Below are 18,679 nucleotides of genomic sequence, written 5' to 3' on the forward strand. Positions count from 1 at the left end.
TGAATTAGATAATATTTCATTGTCTGCAAGATGATGGTGGAGAAGTGTATGTAATCCATTTCAGCCTAAACGACATCATTAATCAGAGATTCTCCCAGCTGTTCCGTGCTACCGTAGCAAGCCCCACAAGAGGGGAGCAATCAAACAGGACTACACACCCTGGAGGGGATGCCAGGGGCAATGCGGGTCAGGGACCACACACACTCCAACACGCACGCACAAACACACACACGCTGACTCTCACACACACCATTTTACCTCCTTCAGCTGAATATACAATGAATCAAGCTAATGGAAATCATCATGACCCACGCCTCGCCTAACAAACATAGATAGGTTGTTTCCCCCTGACAACATTATAATCCGTGGAGTTAAAAACATTCAAATGAACCTGGGCCGCACTAACATTGAATGGATACTAAGCTGTTATTATAGACCGTCAAATAATCTGAGGAGCACAGAACAAGTTCAAACATAGTATGGGGAGGGAAGGAGAGGGTCGGATGTAAGGGGTCTTGAATTTTTCTTTCTGCAGTGACCTCATGGCCAAGTCTCCTGCTCCCTCCTCAGTCTGTCCTCTTCCTCCTGCTGCCTGGCAACAACAGCTGCCTCCAATCTGGCAACCTTCTGATAGACACGCCATTGCTGCAGCTGGACAAGCACGCACGGACACTCACGCAAAAGAACAAGCACGAGCGTTCGCCACACACACACACACACACACACACACACACACACACACACACACACACACACACACACACACACACACACACACACACACACACACACACACACACACAGAAAAGAACAACAGAGGCCCGTAGGTTTGTGCCAATACGTGATTTGTCTCTCTTGACCAAATCACATTGCCAGATGCCCAGCTGGGTAACAGCCCCAGAGTCTGGTGACGAATGGAAAACAAAGAGAGGTGTTGAAACAGCAACCCACAGCACATCTGTGTTAGAATACTTCAGGACAGTACAGAGACCCAGAAAATCCTGCTCCCACACTGTCCCTTTTCCCTAATGTACAGGTAACTGCCAAAATAAAGGAAACACCAACATAAAGTGTCTTATTAATGGGGCGTTGGGCCACCACAACCCACCAGAACAGTTTCAATGCACCTTGGCATGGATTCTACAAGTGTCTGGAACTCTATTGGAGGGATGTGACACCATTCTTCCACAAGAAATTCCTTCATTTGGGTTTTGTAGACGGTGGTGGAAAACGCTGTCTCAGGCGCCACTCCAGAATCTCCCATAAGTGTTCAATTGGGTTGAGATCTGGTGACAGGTGGGAGGCATTGCCCTCCTAGAAGAGACCACTCCCATCAAGATAGAAGTGATTCACAATATGAAGGTGATCACTCAGAATGCCTGTGTATTTATTGGTGTTTACCTTGCCCTCGAAGGGGACATAACAGAGCTGCCAGAACCCTCATTTACTCAAGTGTTTCCGTTATATTGGCAGTTACCTGTAGCTCTTTATGCCCTACCCTGCACAACACTTATTTCATCAACGACATACTGCCAATAACCGTGGTCTCACAGCGACACACACACACACAACACATACAGTACCATCCACCCAAACAGACCCGTGGAAAAAACACACACTCTACATGTGCAATCAGTCTCTGTGAAAGTGTGAGTACGCACGCATTCGCACACACACACACACACACACACACATACACGCACACACAAACACAGTTGTTGAGGAGTGAGTGACAGGTTGGTTATGCATCGGGGTCCCTGTGGCAAGATGTGCAGTGAAATGTTGCATTCCAAACAGGCAGACAGATTTACAGATTCATCAACACAGAGCTTAGGAACCCCCTAAAGAGAGCCAAGCATTAACACAGTCTATCACACATTAGCACCAGTAATATCATCAAATCAATCAGCCTGCCTGCCTGAGAGGAACCAACAACTGGCTGCTGTCTGTCTGTTTGGGGAAAGCTTTGAGGAAAGGCCCAACCCTGACTTAATCAAATGACATTGAGGCCTCAAATGGCACCCTATTCCATATAGTGCAGTACTTTTGAGTACTGCACTTTATGGAATAGTACACCATGAGAATAGGGTGCCATTTGGGACGCTGATTTAGTGTTGGAAATATATGGAGTTCCTTGTTCACATTAAGGCACCTCAGGCTGGCCGTAGATCAGACCTGTGGGAGGTTGTCTCTCAGGCTTCAATCTGTCAGTATAGTGTCTAGTCATCCTTGTTGTGGTGAGAGAGAGAGAGAGAGAGAGAGAGAGAGAGGGGTATGTATTAGATGCTCAACATGCTCAGCTCTGACTACAGGGGAACAATAAAAAAATTCAGTGGAACTGGCTTTGAGGTCCAGAGTTGAGTTTGAGGGATGTACATGATCAAATACAAATCTTAAAATCAACTATTAACAACTGGATTCTCCAATTACAATGAATGAACTACAGGACAAAATACAAACCCTCCAACCCAAAAAGGCCTGTGGTATTGATGTCCCAGACCTGCTACCTGTCCCAGACCTGCTGTTTTCAACTCTCTAGAGACATCAGGAGCGGTCGAGATGCTCTAAATGATTGGCTATAAAAAGGCAACTGACATTTACTCCTGAGGTGCTGACCTGTTGCACCCTCGACAACCACTGTGATTATTATTATTTGACCCTGCTGGTCATCTATGAACATTTGAACATCTTGGCCATGTTCTATTATAATCTCCGCCCGGCACAGCCAGAAGAGGACTGGCCACCCCTCATAGCCTGGTTCCTCTCTAGGTTTCTTCCTAGGTTCTGGCCTTTCTAGGGAGTTTTTTCCTAGCCACCGTGCTTCTACACCTGCATTGCTTGCTGTTTGGGGTTTTAGGCTGGGTTTCTGTACAGCACTTTGAGATATCAGCTGATGTAAGAAGGGCTTTATAAATACATTTGATTTGATTTGATTTGTTGATGGTATCCTAAATTAAATGATACAATTTACAGACCACAAATTCTAATTGGCTACACTTAAACTTTTGAACATCATCCTCAGCTCTGGCATCTTCCCCAATATGTGGAACCAAGGGCTAATCACCCCAATCCACAAAAGTGTAGACAAATTTGACCCTAATAACTACCGTGGGATATGCATCAACAGCAACCTTGGGAAAATACTCTGCATTACCATTAACAGCAGACTCATACATTTCCTCAGTGAAGGCAATGTACTAAGCAAATGTCAAATTGGCTTTTAACCAAATTACCATACGACAGACCACGTTTTCACCCTGCACACACTAATTGACACACAAACAAAACAAAACAAAGGGAAAGTCTTCTCATACTTTAATTGATACAAAAAAAAGCTTTTATCACAATTTGGCATGAGGGTCTGTTATACAAATTGATGGAAGCGGTGTTGGGGGAAAAAACATATGACATGATGAAATCCATGTACAAAAGTGTACGGTTCAAATTGGCAAAAAACATACACATTTATTACCACATGGCCGTGGGGTGAGACAGGGATGCAGCTTGAGCCCCACCCTCTTCAACATATATATCAACGAATTGGTGAGGACACTAGAACAATCTGCAGCACCTGGCCTCACTCTACTAGAATCTTAAGTCAAATGTCTGCTGTTTGCTGATGATCTGGTGCTTCTGTCCCCAACCAATGAGGGTCTACAGCAGCACCTAGATCTTCTGCACAAATTCTGTCTGACCTGGGCCCTGACAGTAAATCTCAGTGAGACAAAAATAATGGCGTTCCAAAAAAGATCCAGTTGCCAGTACCACAAATACAAATTCCATCTAGACACCATTGCACACAAAAAACGATACGTACCTTGGCCTCAATATCAGCACCACAGGTAACTTCCACAAAGCTGTGAAAGATCTGAGGGACAAAGCAAGAAGGGGCTTCTAAGCTAACTAAATTAACATAAAAGTCTACATACCAATTAGAATCTGGCTAAAAATAAATGAATCAGTTATAGAACCCATTGCCCTTTATGGTTGTGAGGTCTTGGGTTCACTCACCAACCAATAACTCACAAAATGGGGAAAACACCAAATTGAGACTGCATGCAGAATTCTGCAAAAATATCCTCTGTGTATATCCTCATGAAAATATCCTCATGAAACACCATGCATTCAGAGCAGAATTAGGCCGACACCCACAAATTATCCAAAATCCAGAAAAGAGCCGTTAAATTCTACAACCACCTAAAAAGAATGCTATTTGGCCATAAACAGAGAGTACACAATGGCAGAATACCTGACCACTGTAACTGACCCAAAATGAAGGAAAGCTTTGACTACAGTATGTACAGACTCAGTGAGCATAGCCTTGCTATTGAGAGAGGCCGCCGTAGGCAGACCTGGCTCTCAAGAGAAGACAGGTTATGTGCACACTGCCCACAAAATAAGATGGAAACTGAGCTGCGCTTTCTAACCTCCTGCCAACTGTATGACCATTTAGAGACACATATCAATTGGGTGAAATACCACAGTGTGACATCCCAGCAGCAAGATTGTGACCGGGTGCCACAAGAAAAGGGCAACCAGTGAAGAACAAACACCATTGTAACTATAACCAATATTCATTTATTTTCCCTTTTGTGCTTGAACTATACAACACTGTATATTATTTTTAAAAATTGTAGTTGAAATGTACCCCTTTTTCTCCCCAATTGGTGGTATCCACTGGTAGTTAGTCTTGTCCCATCGCTGCAACTCCCGTACGGACTTGGGAGAGGCGAAGATTGAGAGCCGTGTGTCCTCCGAAACACGACCCAACCAAGCCGCACTGCTTCTTGACACAATGCCCGCTTAACCCGGAAACCAGCCACACCAACGTGTCGGAGGAAACACCGTACCAGCTTGCACTACCCCCGACCAGCCACAGGAGTCGCTAGTATGAGATGGGACAAGGACATTCCTGCCGGCCAAACCCTCCCCTGACCCGAACAATGCTGGGCCAATTGTGCGCCACCCCATGGGTCTCACGGCCGTGAGAGAGCTTGGACTCGAACCCAGGAGCTCTAGTGGCACAGCTAGCACTATGATGCAGTGCCTTAGACCACTGTGCCACTCGAGAGGCCCTTTTTATTTCACTTTTGTTTATTATCTATTTCATTTGCTTTGACAATGTAAGCATTTGCAATTCATCTAGCGAGAGCGAGAGAGAGTGAGTCCTAACATTTGATGTTAATGAGCAGCCTGTGGATATTGCAGCAGCAGGTGCTGTGGGTGGCGTCTCGTCCAGACTGAGCTCTAATGAGTTTAGAAATATTTCTACATGACACCCTTACGTCTTAGATGAGTTCTCTGTAATTGTAACAACACTAATGTGACGACCCTCCCACTCTGTCTGCCATATTCTCTCTTTGTTCTTGTTTCCTTATTAGGATGCCGGTGGGCGGAGTTGGGAGGGTATTCAGCTACATGGGAAACACCTGGGCCCGGTGTGTCCCAGGATAAATCACCACTTCCCCATTCATGGAGGAGACTCTCTCCATGCAGACACCTTTATAGATTTTGTTGTGTATCTTGGTGGTTTTTGGTTGTTTGCTTTGGCACCGTTCAACACCCTGCATTATCACATTCATGCATGCCAAACACTCACTTACACTACTGATTACTGATTACACACACCATTGTGTATTGTACTTAGTTTACTTTATTTAATAAATATATGTTTTGTTACTCCTTATCTCCACGTTGTCTCCCTTTTGTTACGGGCTTTGACCCGGTTCGTGACACTAACATGGAGTGACCCTGCCTGAAGCAGACAACCCCAGACTGGAAAACAAACACTTCCCATACATGAGTACCGGACAAAGCTCTTACAGTGCATTCGGGAAAGTATTCAGACCCCTCAGACCCCCCTCCACATTTTGTTATGTTACAGCCTTATTCTAAAATGGATTAAATCGTTTTTCCCTCATCAATCTACACACAATACCCTATAATGACAAAGCAAAAACTGCATTTCCCGAGGCGATTGGCCACTTGGGACGCTAGCGTCTCACTGACATTTTTGCGAATGTATTTACATTTTTTTTTTTACAAAAACTGAAATATTACATTTAGATAAGTATTCAGACCCTTTACTCAGTACTTTGTTGAAGCACCTTTGTCAGCAAAACCAGCCTTGAGCCTTCTTGGGTACAAGCTTGGCACACCTGTATTTGGGGGGTTTCTCCCATTCTTCACTGCTGATCCTCTCAAGCTCTGTCAGGTTGGATGGGGAGTGTCGCTGCACAGCTATCTGGATCCGGGCTCTGGCTGGGCCACTCAAGGATATTCAGAGACTTGTCCCTAAACCACTCCTGCATTGTCTTGGCTGTCTGCCCAGGGTCGTTGTCCTGTTGGAAGGTGAACCTTCGCCCCAGTCTGAGGTACTAAGCGCTCTGGAGAAGGTTTTCATAAAGGATCTCTCTGTACTTTGCTCTGTTCATCTTTCCCTCGATCCTGACTAATCTCTCAGTCCCTGCTGCTGAAAAACATTCCCACAGCATGATGCTGCCACCACCATGCATCACCGTGACATCACCGGGACAGGGCTTGGAATTCAGGCCAATCTTGGTTTCATCAGACCAGAGAATCTTGTTTCTCATGGTCTGAGTCCTTTGGGTGCCTTTTGGCAAACTCCAAGCAGGCTGTCATGTGACTTTTACTGAGGAGTGGCTTCCATCTAGCCATTCTACCGTAAAGGCCTGATTGGTGGAGTTCTGTAGAGATGGTTGTCCTTATGGAAGGTTCTCCCATCTCCACAGAGGAACTCTGGAGCTCATAGAGTTCTTGATCACCTCCCTGACAAAGGGCCTTCTCCCTCAATTGCTCAGTTTGGCCAGGCGGAGTCTTGGTGGTTCCAAGTTTCCTCCATTGAAGAATGATGGAAGCCACTGTGTTCTTGGGGACCTTCAATGCAGCAGACATTTTTTGGTACCCTTTTGGTACCTTTCCCCAGTCTCTGTGCTCTACGGACAATTCCTTCAACCTCATGGCTTGGTTTTTGCTCTGACATACACTGACAACTGATGGAGCTTATTCAGGTGTGTGCCTTTCCAAATCATGTCCAATCAATGTAATTTACCACAGGTGGACTCCAATCAAGTTGTAGAAACATCTCTAGGAAGATCAATGGAAACAGGATGCACCTGAGCTCAATTTTGGAGTCTCATAGCAAAGAGCCTGAATACTTATGTAAATAAGGTATTTCTGTTTGTTTTTTTGTACAAATGTCAAAAAAACTGTTTTCCCTTTGTCATTATGAGGTATTGTGTGTGTATATTGATGAGGAAACAATTCAATGTAATCAATAAAAAAATGTACGGCTGTAACGTACCAAAATGTGGAAAAAGTCAAGGGGTCTGAATACTTTCCGAATGCACCGTATATGAAACTCTTAGAGTTCCAGACACTTGTAGAATCCATGCCAAGGTGCGTTGAAGTAAAGTAAGCTTTTTCGGAGCCAGAAAAGTCAGGATAGGAGCCTATTTCCTGTTTCTCTAGCGTGAAGCAGCTTGATGCACTGGTACACACCCTGGAAAGTCTGTCGCAGGGCTTGTTATTAATGACTGAGTTAGACAAAGACTTAGATTCTCAAGGATTGCTTCACATGACTGTAAGGTACTGTAAAAGCCAGAGTGCATGGATGTCAGCGCTCTGTGTCAACGTACAGTATATTACGTATTTTGAATATGATATCTGAGTCGAAATAGCCATGCAAAGTCTACTGACGATACGAACATACTGTACGAAAACACGGAAACTCTAATATCTTCCATACATCAAAACAATACTTACAAACACACAAACGCACAGACAATCAGCGTATTGTGATTAAAAAGTCCTGTTTGATCAATACCTATTTTGTGTGTACTATTTCTCAACCTGAGAGTCTACTCTCACAGATACATTCTCTGTCTCCAGTGGCACCCAATTCGCTACACAGTGCACTACTTTTGACCAGAGCCTACAGAGGTAATAGAGTGCCACTTAGGACACAGACTTTGTTAAGTAACCAATGGAGGTGAAAAAACCCACCAGAGGAAATGTAGGTTTTTAAAACCCTTGATAACTAGCACACATATTGCACCATCAATCAAACTCTGCTCTGGCCTAGATAGGATAGCTGGGTGCTTGATGCTGGGAATGTGGAGAAATGTGAGGGAGGCAAAAAAAACTGGTGTGTGTGTGTGTGTGTGTGTGTGTGTGTGTGTGTGTGTGTGTGTGTGTGTGTGTGTGTGCGTGCGTGCGTGCGTGCGTGCGTGTGTGTGCGTGTGTTTTCTGCCATTGAAATCCTTGGGCGGGCCGCCTAAGCGTTTTTTCAGGGTGCGTAAGTCCAAACAGTGTAAAAAAATATATATTTTTGAGAACTAACAATTATCACACTTTTTTTGGATTGTCCGAATTGTCCATCTGTACATGCTCTAAAGATGTTCATACTATTAAAAAAAACATCTGTTGATAAGCAACTGCTTGCTAAGGTTACAGTTAGGGTAGGTTTATAATAAGGGTTAGGGTAAGGGTTAAGGTTAGGGCTACGGTTAGGGTAAGGGTTAAGTTTAGGGTTAGGATATGGGTTAAGGTTAGGGCTATAGTTAGGTTTAGGGCTATTGCAGATAGTTAATTGAAATGTTACTGGAAGTCTGCAGAGCATCTACAGATGGACTATCCAAATAAAGTCTTACAGATTTTGTTATTATGTTTGAGCAAAACAACACAACATTAGCCATGACAAAATCCATAGCATTGCAGGAAATTTGCTTTAAAACAGCAACATTTCTCGCAGCTACATGGAGAAATGTGTAGAATTGTAGGAAATTAGCATGAAAATATAATAATTTCTCTACACCACAGAGATGGGGTCTCTAAAATGTGAGCTAAAATCCAGCCGCGCAAACAGGCCGATTGCACCCATTGCCACACCTCCTGTCACAGCCCCTTCACGCCCACCTCCAAAGCCCCTTTTTGATTAAAAAAAATCTGTATGTGTGCCCCTGCACGTGTGTGTGTGCATGCATCGTGTGTGCATGCATCGTGTGTGCATGCATCGTGTGTGCATGCTTCATTCTGTCAAGTTAGCCTTTTAGCCAGTCTTATTGTTTATCATGTCCTCTACTGAATATGACTGTGTACGTATGAAGAACCAAACAGCACAGTGTAGTGCCCATTATAGCGAAATGAGATCTTAAACTAATCTTACTTCATCTTCCCCAAGCTCCAGAGAAAACACTGAAAACATTTGAACTGATTGGATATGTCTTGTTTGTTTAGGGTTGGATGAAAATGAATCTTTGAGAACACAAGAGGACTAATATGCTCATTACTCACAATCATCACTAAAATCTTACTTTCTGTGCCTTGCTGCCAAGTACAAACATGGCAGCCTTAAAAAATGATGACTAAATCTAGAAATGTCAGAATGATAAAAGCATAGCTGCTTTTTACATCTGCAAACCCTGCCTTCCCTAAACCAAATTCTAACATGGCTCTGCCTCTGAAAATTGCTAGTGGTGGTGGGGGGGTGATAGGTTCCCATTTCACTTTACTCAGTGACAGACTATCCAATGAGTGGTCAGCCAAGATATTCACAGAATCAATTTGTACACTTCATTTTACAATAAGAAACAGTGATGGTGAAGTGGATATGAAGATTGAGTGTGGCACTGTATGGAACCACTGTAGATCTCGCCATGCAATACTACACTTCTGGCCATCATTGTGGTAATTTCTATGGAGAAATAGAATGTGAGTCCCAAATGGCACCCTTTTCCCTACACAGTTACTACCTTTGACCAGAGCCCTGGTTAAAATAATTGCACTATATAAGGAATAGGGTGCCAGTCTGGATGTGTCAGGGGGAAAGGATATTATACACTGTTATGTCATGTGACTTCAAAGGTACAGTGCACTAGGCCTTTGGTTTCAGGATGATATGTCCTGTGGGAGATCAATTTGACCCAGATGAGTATTTAATTATTGGGAAATGGCAGCTCAAGTACCTTGTGTGGCCCACACACAGTCTTACCCAATACCCACTTAAGCCTCTCGAAACACCAGTCCATTAGGCTTTCAACACAGAACACCTGCCTGAACACAAGTTAATTTATAACAGTGTTGTCGCTACTGCCAAGTACTACAGATAGCACGGACTAAAACATGAGCTCTTCCCCCCCTCTTGCCTATAAAACCTCCCTCTTTCTCTCTTTTTCAGCATCTGGTGTACAGGATTGATTTCCAACGCAATGCATAATCTATTTGGTTTATTTGTTGATGTGCTAAGCATACTAGTTAATCAAATATCTAAACGGGAGACAGCTGTGGAGGAGTAAATGAAGAACGTAAACAAGGGTATTTGGGTTCAAGTAGCCTGACCATGGCAATGTCCTTACATGTGGTAGTGTTTGACCAAGATATTTTGTGTATGTACTGATATATAGGCTATGTGTGACGTTTTACATGCATATAGTTCTGTCCTTGAGCTCTGCTTGTCTGTTAATGTTCTGTATTATTTCATGTTTTGTGTAGAGCCCAGGAAGACTAGCTGCTGCTAATTGCAACAGCTAATTGGGATCCTAATAAAATACCAGATACCCCCTCAGATTTTTGGGGTGCATGGCTCCCCTGGATCAGGCAGCACCGATGGCTGCATGGATCAGGGGAAACTAGGCTGAATAAACTTGCATGGGAGTGGGGAAAATCAAGTCTGTTACTGTACGTCTGGACAGAGATGAAATACATTTTTATCTACAGATGTTTTTCTATGACATTACAGGTTGTACAGCTGTGGGTTTATTGATGCTACGTCATCTTGATTTGAAATTCACCCATGTTGGTACATGGAGAATGATTTGGCACATTTCTACGAGACGAATATGGAATGGAGAACTAGACTAGGCCATTTCCAAGAAAGGTGGAGTTGCTAGCTGAAATTGAAATAATGTAATCAAATGCTATTTTATATGTAACAGTATTACTTTAAACAGTCCCCTCGCCCATACCCGGGCGCCTCTGCACACATCAACAGTCACCCTCGAAGCATCGTTACCCATCGCTCCACAACAGCCGCGGGAACTACTACTTCAAGGTCTCAGAGCAAGTGACGTCACTGATTGAAACGCTATTTAGCGCCCACGCTAACTAAGCTAGCCGTTTCACATCCGTTACACATACAATGTAATAGCAGACTTTGTGTTCACTGACTTGATTATGTATATTTTTTATCAGAGTACATTGTTCTGGCCCCTGGTCAAATAGAGGAGAGGCGTTGTGTGGTGAGGTGTTGCTGTATCTGTTTATGACCAAAACTTTTCACTTGAGCAATCTGAGATGGAAGGGAGTTCCATGCAATCAAATCATGGCTCTATATAATAGTGTACGTTTCCTTAAATTTGTTCTGGATCTTGGGACTGTGAAGAGAACCCTGGTGTCATGCCTGGTGTAGTAAGTGTGTGTATCAGTGCTGTGTATAAGTTGACTATGCAAACAATTTAGAATTTTCAACACATAGTTTCTTATATAAAAAAAGAAGTGATGCAGTCAGTCTCTCTTGTTGCTGTCTCAGGTTCTTGTTTGTTACTGCCTCTTTTGTCTATCCTCTTCTGATATGGCCTGTTCATTTCTTCTAGTGTCGCTCTCCATCATATTTTATCCTTCTGTTGCTGTCTCTATGTCTTGTCTGGTGTCTCTCTCCATCATATTTTATTATTCTGTTGCTGTCTCTATGTCTTGTCTGGTGTCTCTCTCCATCATATTCTATTATTCTGATGCTTTCTCTGTGGCTTGTCTGGTGTCTCTTTCCATCATCTACTCTTCTTTCTGTTGCTGTCTCTGTGTCTTGTCTGGTGTGTCTTTTTAGTTTTTCAATTTTCAATCTCTCCACCTCATTCACTGCTGCCTCAACCTGCTCGCTTTTTTCGCCACTGTTTCGGAATAAGTTCACAATATCCATATTTGCTCTGTGTTATGCTGTAGATTCTGACTGAGTAACAGACGTTTTTCTGAGTCATGACATTGACATCTAACCGGTGCTGTAGGGGTGGCCGAGGGGTCAAGGGACATGAGCGGTCAATTACGTTGTGAAATTTCGACCAGTCGCAGTAGGCACCGCGTCACTCGAGGGGCTTCTTGCAGTGCCTGCTACTGCCTAGCTCAGTATATGGTATTGTTTATTTTTGTCATAAAAATGTGTCAGTTAGGGCCTCCCGGGTGGCGCAGTGGTTAAGGGCGCTGTACTGCAGCGCCAGCTGTGCCATCAGAGTCCCTGGGTTCGCGCCCAGGCTCTGTCGTAACCGGCCGCGACCGGGAGGTCCGTGGGGTGACGCACAATTGGCCTTGTGTCGCCCGGGTTAGGGAGGGCTTGGTCGGTAGGGGTGTCCTTGTCTCATCGCGCACCAGCGACTCCTGTGGCGGGCTGGGCGCAGTGTGCGCTAACCAAGGTGGCCAGGTGCACGGTGTTTCCTCCGGCGCATTGGTGCGGCTGGCTTCCGGGTTGGATGCGCGCTGTGTTAAGAAGCATTGCAGCTTGGTTGGGTTGTGCATCGGAGGACCTTCAACCGAGCCCGTACGGGAGTTGTAGCGATAAGACAAGCTACAATTGGATACCACGAAATTGGGGAGAAAAAGAGGTAAAATTTTTAAAAAAAACTAAAAAAAACGTGTCAGTTGAAAAAAAAATCAATACTGCTGTATTGGGACAGATACTGGGACAGACATCTCCCCATCTTCACAACCATTGAATTAATATGGCTTAATATGGCCATTTAAATAAATCTGAAATATATTTTTCCTTCAATCTAGAGCCATAATCATTATGCTTAATTCTATGTAAAAAAATAAATAAATAAATAAAATGTATTTGTCTGCATATCTAAGAACACCTCTTGAGCTGTCTGTATCCTCCTGATTACTGGTTCAAAATATTCTTCTTTGCTTTTCTGCAAAAATCTGGGTAAAAGATGGAAAGGAATGTGAGTCTTATTCAGAACATTTAGTCAGGGTTCTAAATGAAACATTTTAATTTGTAGCACTGGTGAAATTTAGAAGCACCAGAAAATAAGATGTATTTAATTGATTGAGATACAGGTTATATTGGGCCTATAAGAATTCTAGCTACTTTTGAGCTACACCTTTTGCCTAGAAACGAATATGTAACACTGCAAATACATTTGTTTGTTATAAAAGCTAAAATGTGAATATGAATACTTGTCACTGAAATTAAAAAGTAATTTGTGGAATATACATTTGCTATATTGTGTAAAAGCACAATTTTCCTTTTGAGATGCATTACACTTAAAATTGTACACTGTCTCTTTAAAAAGGTCAAGTTTTGGGATAATGCGACATGCAAGAAGCACCTTTTCTGTTATTTCTGTGCCCCCACATGTTTGACCATACTGGTCAAATTACCAGGTTGTTTGTTAGCTAACAAATAGATAACAATGTCAACACGCGAGTAGTTTTAGATTGGCCCACGACATGGTTTATGAAAAATGTGGTCTTGGCAATCCACTATAGGAAGATAAAAATGTTGCGCCCTTAATATGGGTCAGATGTTCTGACCTGGTTGAGCTGGAAGAAAGACGTTCTCGTTGTAGTAATGACGCAACAATGACGCTAATGAATCTGCATTCACTTGTTTCTTTAGGGCACTCAAAGCCTTATTATTACAACAATTATTGTCCGGGATATTTGTTTCATAGTCACACAGTGCTCCCAAAATAAAACTCCTGGTTGCACAGCAAAATATTTTGTCGCATATGCGGCCAAATTGTTCGCATTTTAAAGCCTTGCATTTAGTTATTGCTTGCTTCTCTAAAGTCTACCAACCTTGTCAGCAGGCATGCCAGCTCAGATTGTTAGACAAGCTAGCTACTCTAACCTGATTAATAGCCTGAAATGGCTTCTTGGTATGTAATTATGAGGTTGGGAGACTGGGAACCTATCTGGGCTAGCTAAAGCCAAACTTCATAAAATGTCTAGGTGGGTAGTAATATTACAGAGAAGAAAATACTACTATTTATTTTTTAAAACAGGACAAATCTGAGGGGGCATGGTGCCTCTGGTAGCTAGGCTAACACACCAGGGCTTGGTATTGCACATTACACTAGCCTGGCCAGGGGGAAGAGTTGTCCTTCAGAGCTGCAGGGGTCAATTTGGCCCAGAAACATTTATTCTGGAGCTCCTTCCACTGCACACTATAATAACCCACAGGAGAGCTGCTCAGTGGGTCATCAGTCTACAACACACAGCATTATGCACACAGCCCAGCTCCCAATGATGCCAGCAGCAGGTCTTCTCCAACACCACCACCAGGCTTCCTCCAGCTCCATCATCACCACCACCAGGCTTCCTCTAGCTCCATCACCACCACCAGGCTTCCTCCAGCCCCACCACCAGGCCTCTTCCAGCACCACCACCAGGCATCTTCCAACACCACCATCAGGCCTCTTACAGCACCACAACCAGGCCTCTTCCAGCCCTACCACCAGGCCTCTTCCAGCACCACCACCAGGCTGCTTCCAGCCCCATCACCAGGCCTCTTCCAGCCCCACCACCAGGCCTCTTCCCGCACCACCACCAGGCTGCTTCCAGCCCCACCACCAGGCCTCTTCCAGCCCCACCACCAGGCCTCTTCCAGCCCCACCACCAGGCCTCCTCCAGCACCACCACCAGGCCTCTTCCAGCCCCACCACCAGGCCTCTTCCAGCCCCATCACTGTTACGCCCCTGAAAACAGGGGAGAAATAATCATGAGAGTGATACGGTGTTGTTTTCTCAATTCAACTTTTAGCTCAATGAGAAAAGACCGCGATTTCCCCAGGAATATGGGTGGAGACCAGAGCAATCGATCTCCGGCTCATAGATTAAGAGCATTTCGTAGATCACAGATTAATACTTTTAGGCACCACAAAATAAAGTAATCAATATAATGTTTACACATTACTCTCACAATTCGTACCCTTTGTACGCTTGACGGATTTGAACTTTAACACAATTATGAATGTTTTCAATCTCTATCAACTAATACTGAATGCATGATCTTTTTAACCTTAGATGTTTTAAGATCCTCACATACTATGAACTTACTAATACTTTTTAATGTATAACAGGCTATGAATATTTCCTTTAACCTGTCACATCACCAGGCCTCTTCCAGCCCCACCACCTGGCCTCTTCCAGCACCACCACCAGACTGCTTCCAGCCCCACCACCTGGCTTCTTCCAGCCCCACCACCTGGCCTCTTCCAGCCCCACCACCTGGCCTCTTCCAGCACCACCCTCAGGCCTCTTCCAGCACCACCACCAGGCTGCTTCCAGCACCACCAGGCCTCACCTCAGGCTCCATGATTTCAGTGAATCACAGAGAGGATCATGGGGAGGCTTGAAGTGTGATAGGGGTAGGGAATCATACTGAGACTTTTTCAACATGTCCCCTCAAATGATGAAATAATTACAACAATGTTTGAATTATGCATAAAATGTTTGATAAACCAATTTAAATCATACATTACCAATGCTTTACAATAGCAGGTAATGAAATATACTGAAAAAATATATAAAAGCAACATGCAACAATTTATACGATTTTACTGAATTACAGTTCTTATAAGGAAATCCGTCAATTGAAATAAATGCATGAGGCCCTCATCCATGGATTTCACATGACTGGGAATACAGATATGCATCTGTTGGCCACAAATACTTTAAAAAATGTAGCAGCGTTGATCAGAAAACCAGTCAGCATCTGGTGTGACCACCATTTGCCTCATGCAGTGTGAGACATCTCCTTCGCACACAGCTGTTCAGACTGTTGATTGTGGCCTGTGGAATGTTGTCCCACTCCTCTTTAATGGCTGTGCGAAGTTGCTGGATATTGTTGGGAACTGGAACACTCTGTCGTACACGTCCTTCCAGAGCATCCCAAACATGCTCAATGGGTGACATGTCTGGTGACTATTTTCAGCTTCCAGGAATTATGTACAGATCATTGTGACATGGGGCCGTGCATTATCATGCTGAAACATGAGGTGATGGCGGCAGATTAATGGCATGACAACGGGTCTCAGGATCTCGTCATGGTATCTCTGCGCATTCAAACTGCCATTTATAAAATGCCATTGTGTTTGTTGACCGTAGCTTATAGCTGCTCATACCATAACCCACCTCCACCATGGGGCACTCTGTTCTCAACGTTGACATCAGCAAACCGCTCGCCCACACATGGTCTGCGGTTGGGAGACCAGTTGGACATACTGCCAAATTCTCTAAAACAATGTTGGTTGCGACTTATGGTAGAGAAATGAACATTACATTCTCTGGCAACAGCTTTGGTGAACATTCCTGCAGTCAGCATGCCAATTGCACAATCCCTCGAAAATTGAGACCTCTGTGGCATTGAGTTGTGTGACAAAACTGCACAATTTAGAGTGGCCTTTTATTGTCCCCAGCATAAGATGCACCTGTGTAATGATCATGCTGCTTAATCAGCTTCTTGATATGCCACATCTGTCAGGTGAATGGATTATCTTGGAAAATGAGAAATGCTTAATAACAGGGATGTAAACAAATTTGTGCACAACATTTCAGAGAAATACGCTTTTTGTGCATATGAACATTTCTGGGATCTTTCATTTCAGCTCATGAAACATGAGACCAACACTTTACATGTTGCATTTCTATGTTTGTTCAGTGTAAGATAATGAAATTGCAAAAGTGGATTTCATCCTGATGAATGTGTAAATCATTGTTCATTTAGCAAGGCTCCTGGAAACAGAGATAAAGGCTGCAGAAACAAAGCATTTGTAAGAAGGCTGACAGAATGGCAAGGGGAATCCATCTTGTGCTCCGTTCGTGTCACTGTGTCAGGATGATAAAGGCTCTGAGAACCCAGGAGAGATTTGGCTGGAAGGAGACTTCCATCTCTGCTCCAACTCCACTCCAGCACAGAAATATACAGTATGACTATAACAGGATTCATATAAGGTAAGGTTGGTAAAGACTCTGATTAAGTTGGCAATGCGTTTGAATCATCGCACAAAATGCATGAATTCCCTCTATTACAGTCTGTGCATTGTGCACCGAGGGAGCCATCTATAGGTCATGGGCCTATGCTTTTTTTCTCTCTATCTGGGCCACAGATATGATTTGATCACTTTTACCACAAGGTGTTGGTGAGGCACTGATGTGTCCGTCTAGTGTATGTATTTTGATGTATCTACTGTATGGCACAGATTGTGGGCCATAGATAGGGCAGGCCAAGTGATGTTATCGTCAACATGTACATGACAACAGTGCGTGGGAAGCCACGTGTCCACGTGTGTACTATGGCCAGTTACACCAGGTCATTAGGAGTTAGTACAAGTCTTAGAGCGTTGTTATCCAATCAGCTTCAATACGACTTAAACCTCCAAGCCCTCATAGCAAGCATGCTACCAACGGCTACAGAAACAAACAGAAGTTGTTCATCATTGACACGGAAACCTAATTGTGATGCCACTTCAGCAACAGTGGGGGAGTTTTTCCATGTACGCAACTTGCTTGTTGAGCGAACCAAACATACCCAAGACAGTTACATCATGTCAGCAAGACAAGGCTGTCCTTATTAGCTTGTTAGCATTCACAGCCCATCCCCAGTGGCAGCTCAAACCGAGCGTGAGAAGCTAGCTGGCAACAGGAAGTGAGTGTCAGTGAGCTGCCTCCTTAGTGGAGACCTTCTGCACAGTCAGACAGAGCGTGCTTTTGTATTTATTAAGGATCCCCATTGCCAAGCCAGCAGCTACTCTTCCTGGGGTCCAGCAACATTAAGGCAGTTATATACAATAAAAAATATTACATCACATTACATTTCATGCCCTCAGTCCACTACTCTGCTACCACATATCTGCAATACAAAATCCCATGTGTACGTGTGTGTGGAGTGCGTGTGTTATCGTGTGTGTGTGTATGCGTGTGTCTGTGTGTGTGTCTCTTCACAGTCCCTGCTATTCCATAAGGTGTATTTGTACCCGTTTTTAAAATCAGATTCTACTGCTGGCATCAGTTACCTGATGTGGAGCAGAGTTTCATGTAGCCATGGCTCTTCAGTGCATTTGGAAAGTATTCAGACTTTTTCCACATTTTGTTATGTTACAGCCTTATCCTAAAATGTATCAAATTGTTTTTTTTCCCCTTATCAATCTACACACAACAGCCCATAATGATAAACCAAAAACAGGTTTTTTTGAATTTTTTGCAAAGTTATTCAAATTAAAAAGCTGAAATATCACATTTACATAAGTATTCAGACCCTTTACTCAGTACTTTGTTGAAGCACCTTTGGCAGTGATTACAGCCTCGAGTCTTCTTGGGTATGACGCTACAAGCTTGGCACACCTGTATTTGGGGAGTTTCTCCCATTCTTCTCTGCAGATCCTCTCAAGCTCTGTCAGGTTGGATGAAGAGCGTCACTGCACAGCTATTTTCAGGTCTTTCCAGAGATGTTTGATCGGGTTCAAGTCCGGAGTCTGGCTGGGCCACTGAAGGACATTCAAAGACTTGTCCTGAAGCAACTCCTGCGTTGTCTTGGCTGTGTGCTTAGGGTCGTTGTCCTGTTGGAAGGTGAACCTTCGCCCCAGTCTGAGGTCTTGAGCACTCTGGAGCAGGTTTTCATCAAGAATCTCTCTGTACTTTGCTCCGTTCATCTTTCGCTCGACCCT

The 18,679-nt window shown here is 43.8% G+C and overlaps 1 pseudogene; it reads right to left on the reverse strand.

The window, feature by feature from the left end:
* Window positions 1–245: 245 nt before the first annotated feature.
* LOC149984623 (coiled-coil domain-containing protein 148-like) overlaps window positions 246–18,679 on the reverse strand; it is a 42,559-nt pseudogene continuing 24,125 nt past the window's right edge.

This window comes from Oncorhynchus mykiss, chromosome 3, assembly GCF_057628025.1.
Source record: "Oncorhynchus mykiss isolate SJ-2025 chromosome 3, ASM5762802v1, whole genome shotgun sequence".
Classification (NCBI taxonomy): domain Eukaryota; kingdom Metazoa; phylum Chordata; class Actinopteri; order Salmoniformes; family Salmonidae; genus Oncorhynchus; species Oncorhynchus mykiss.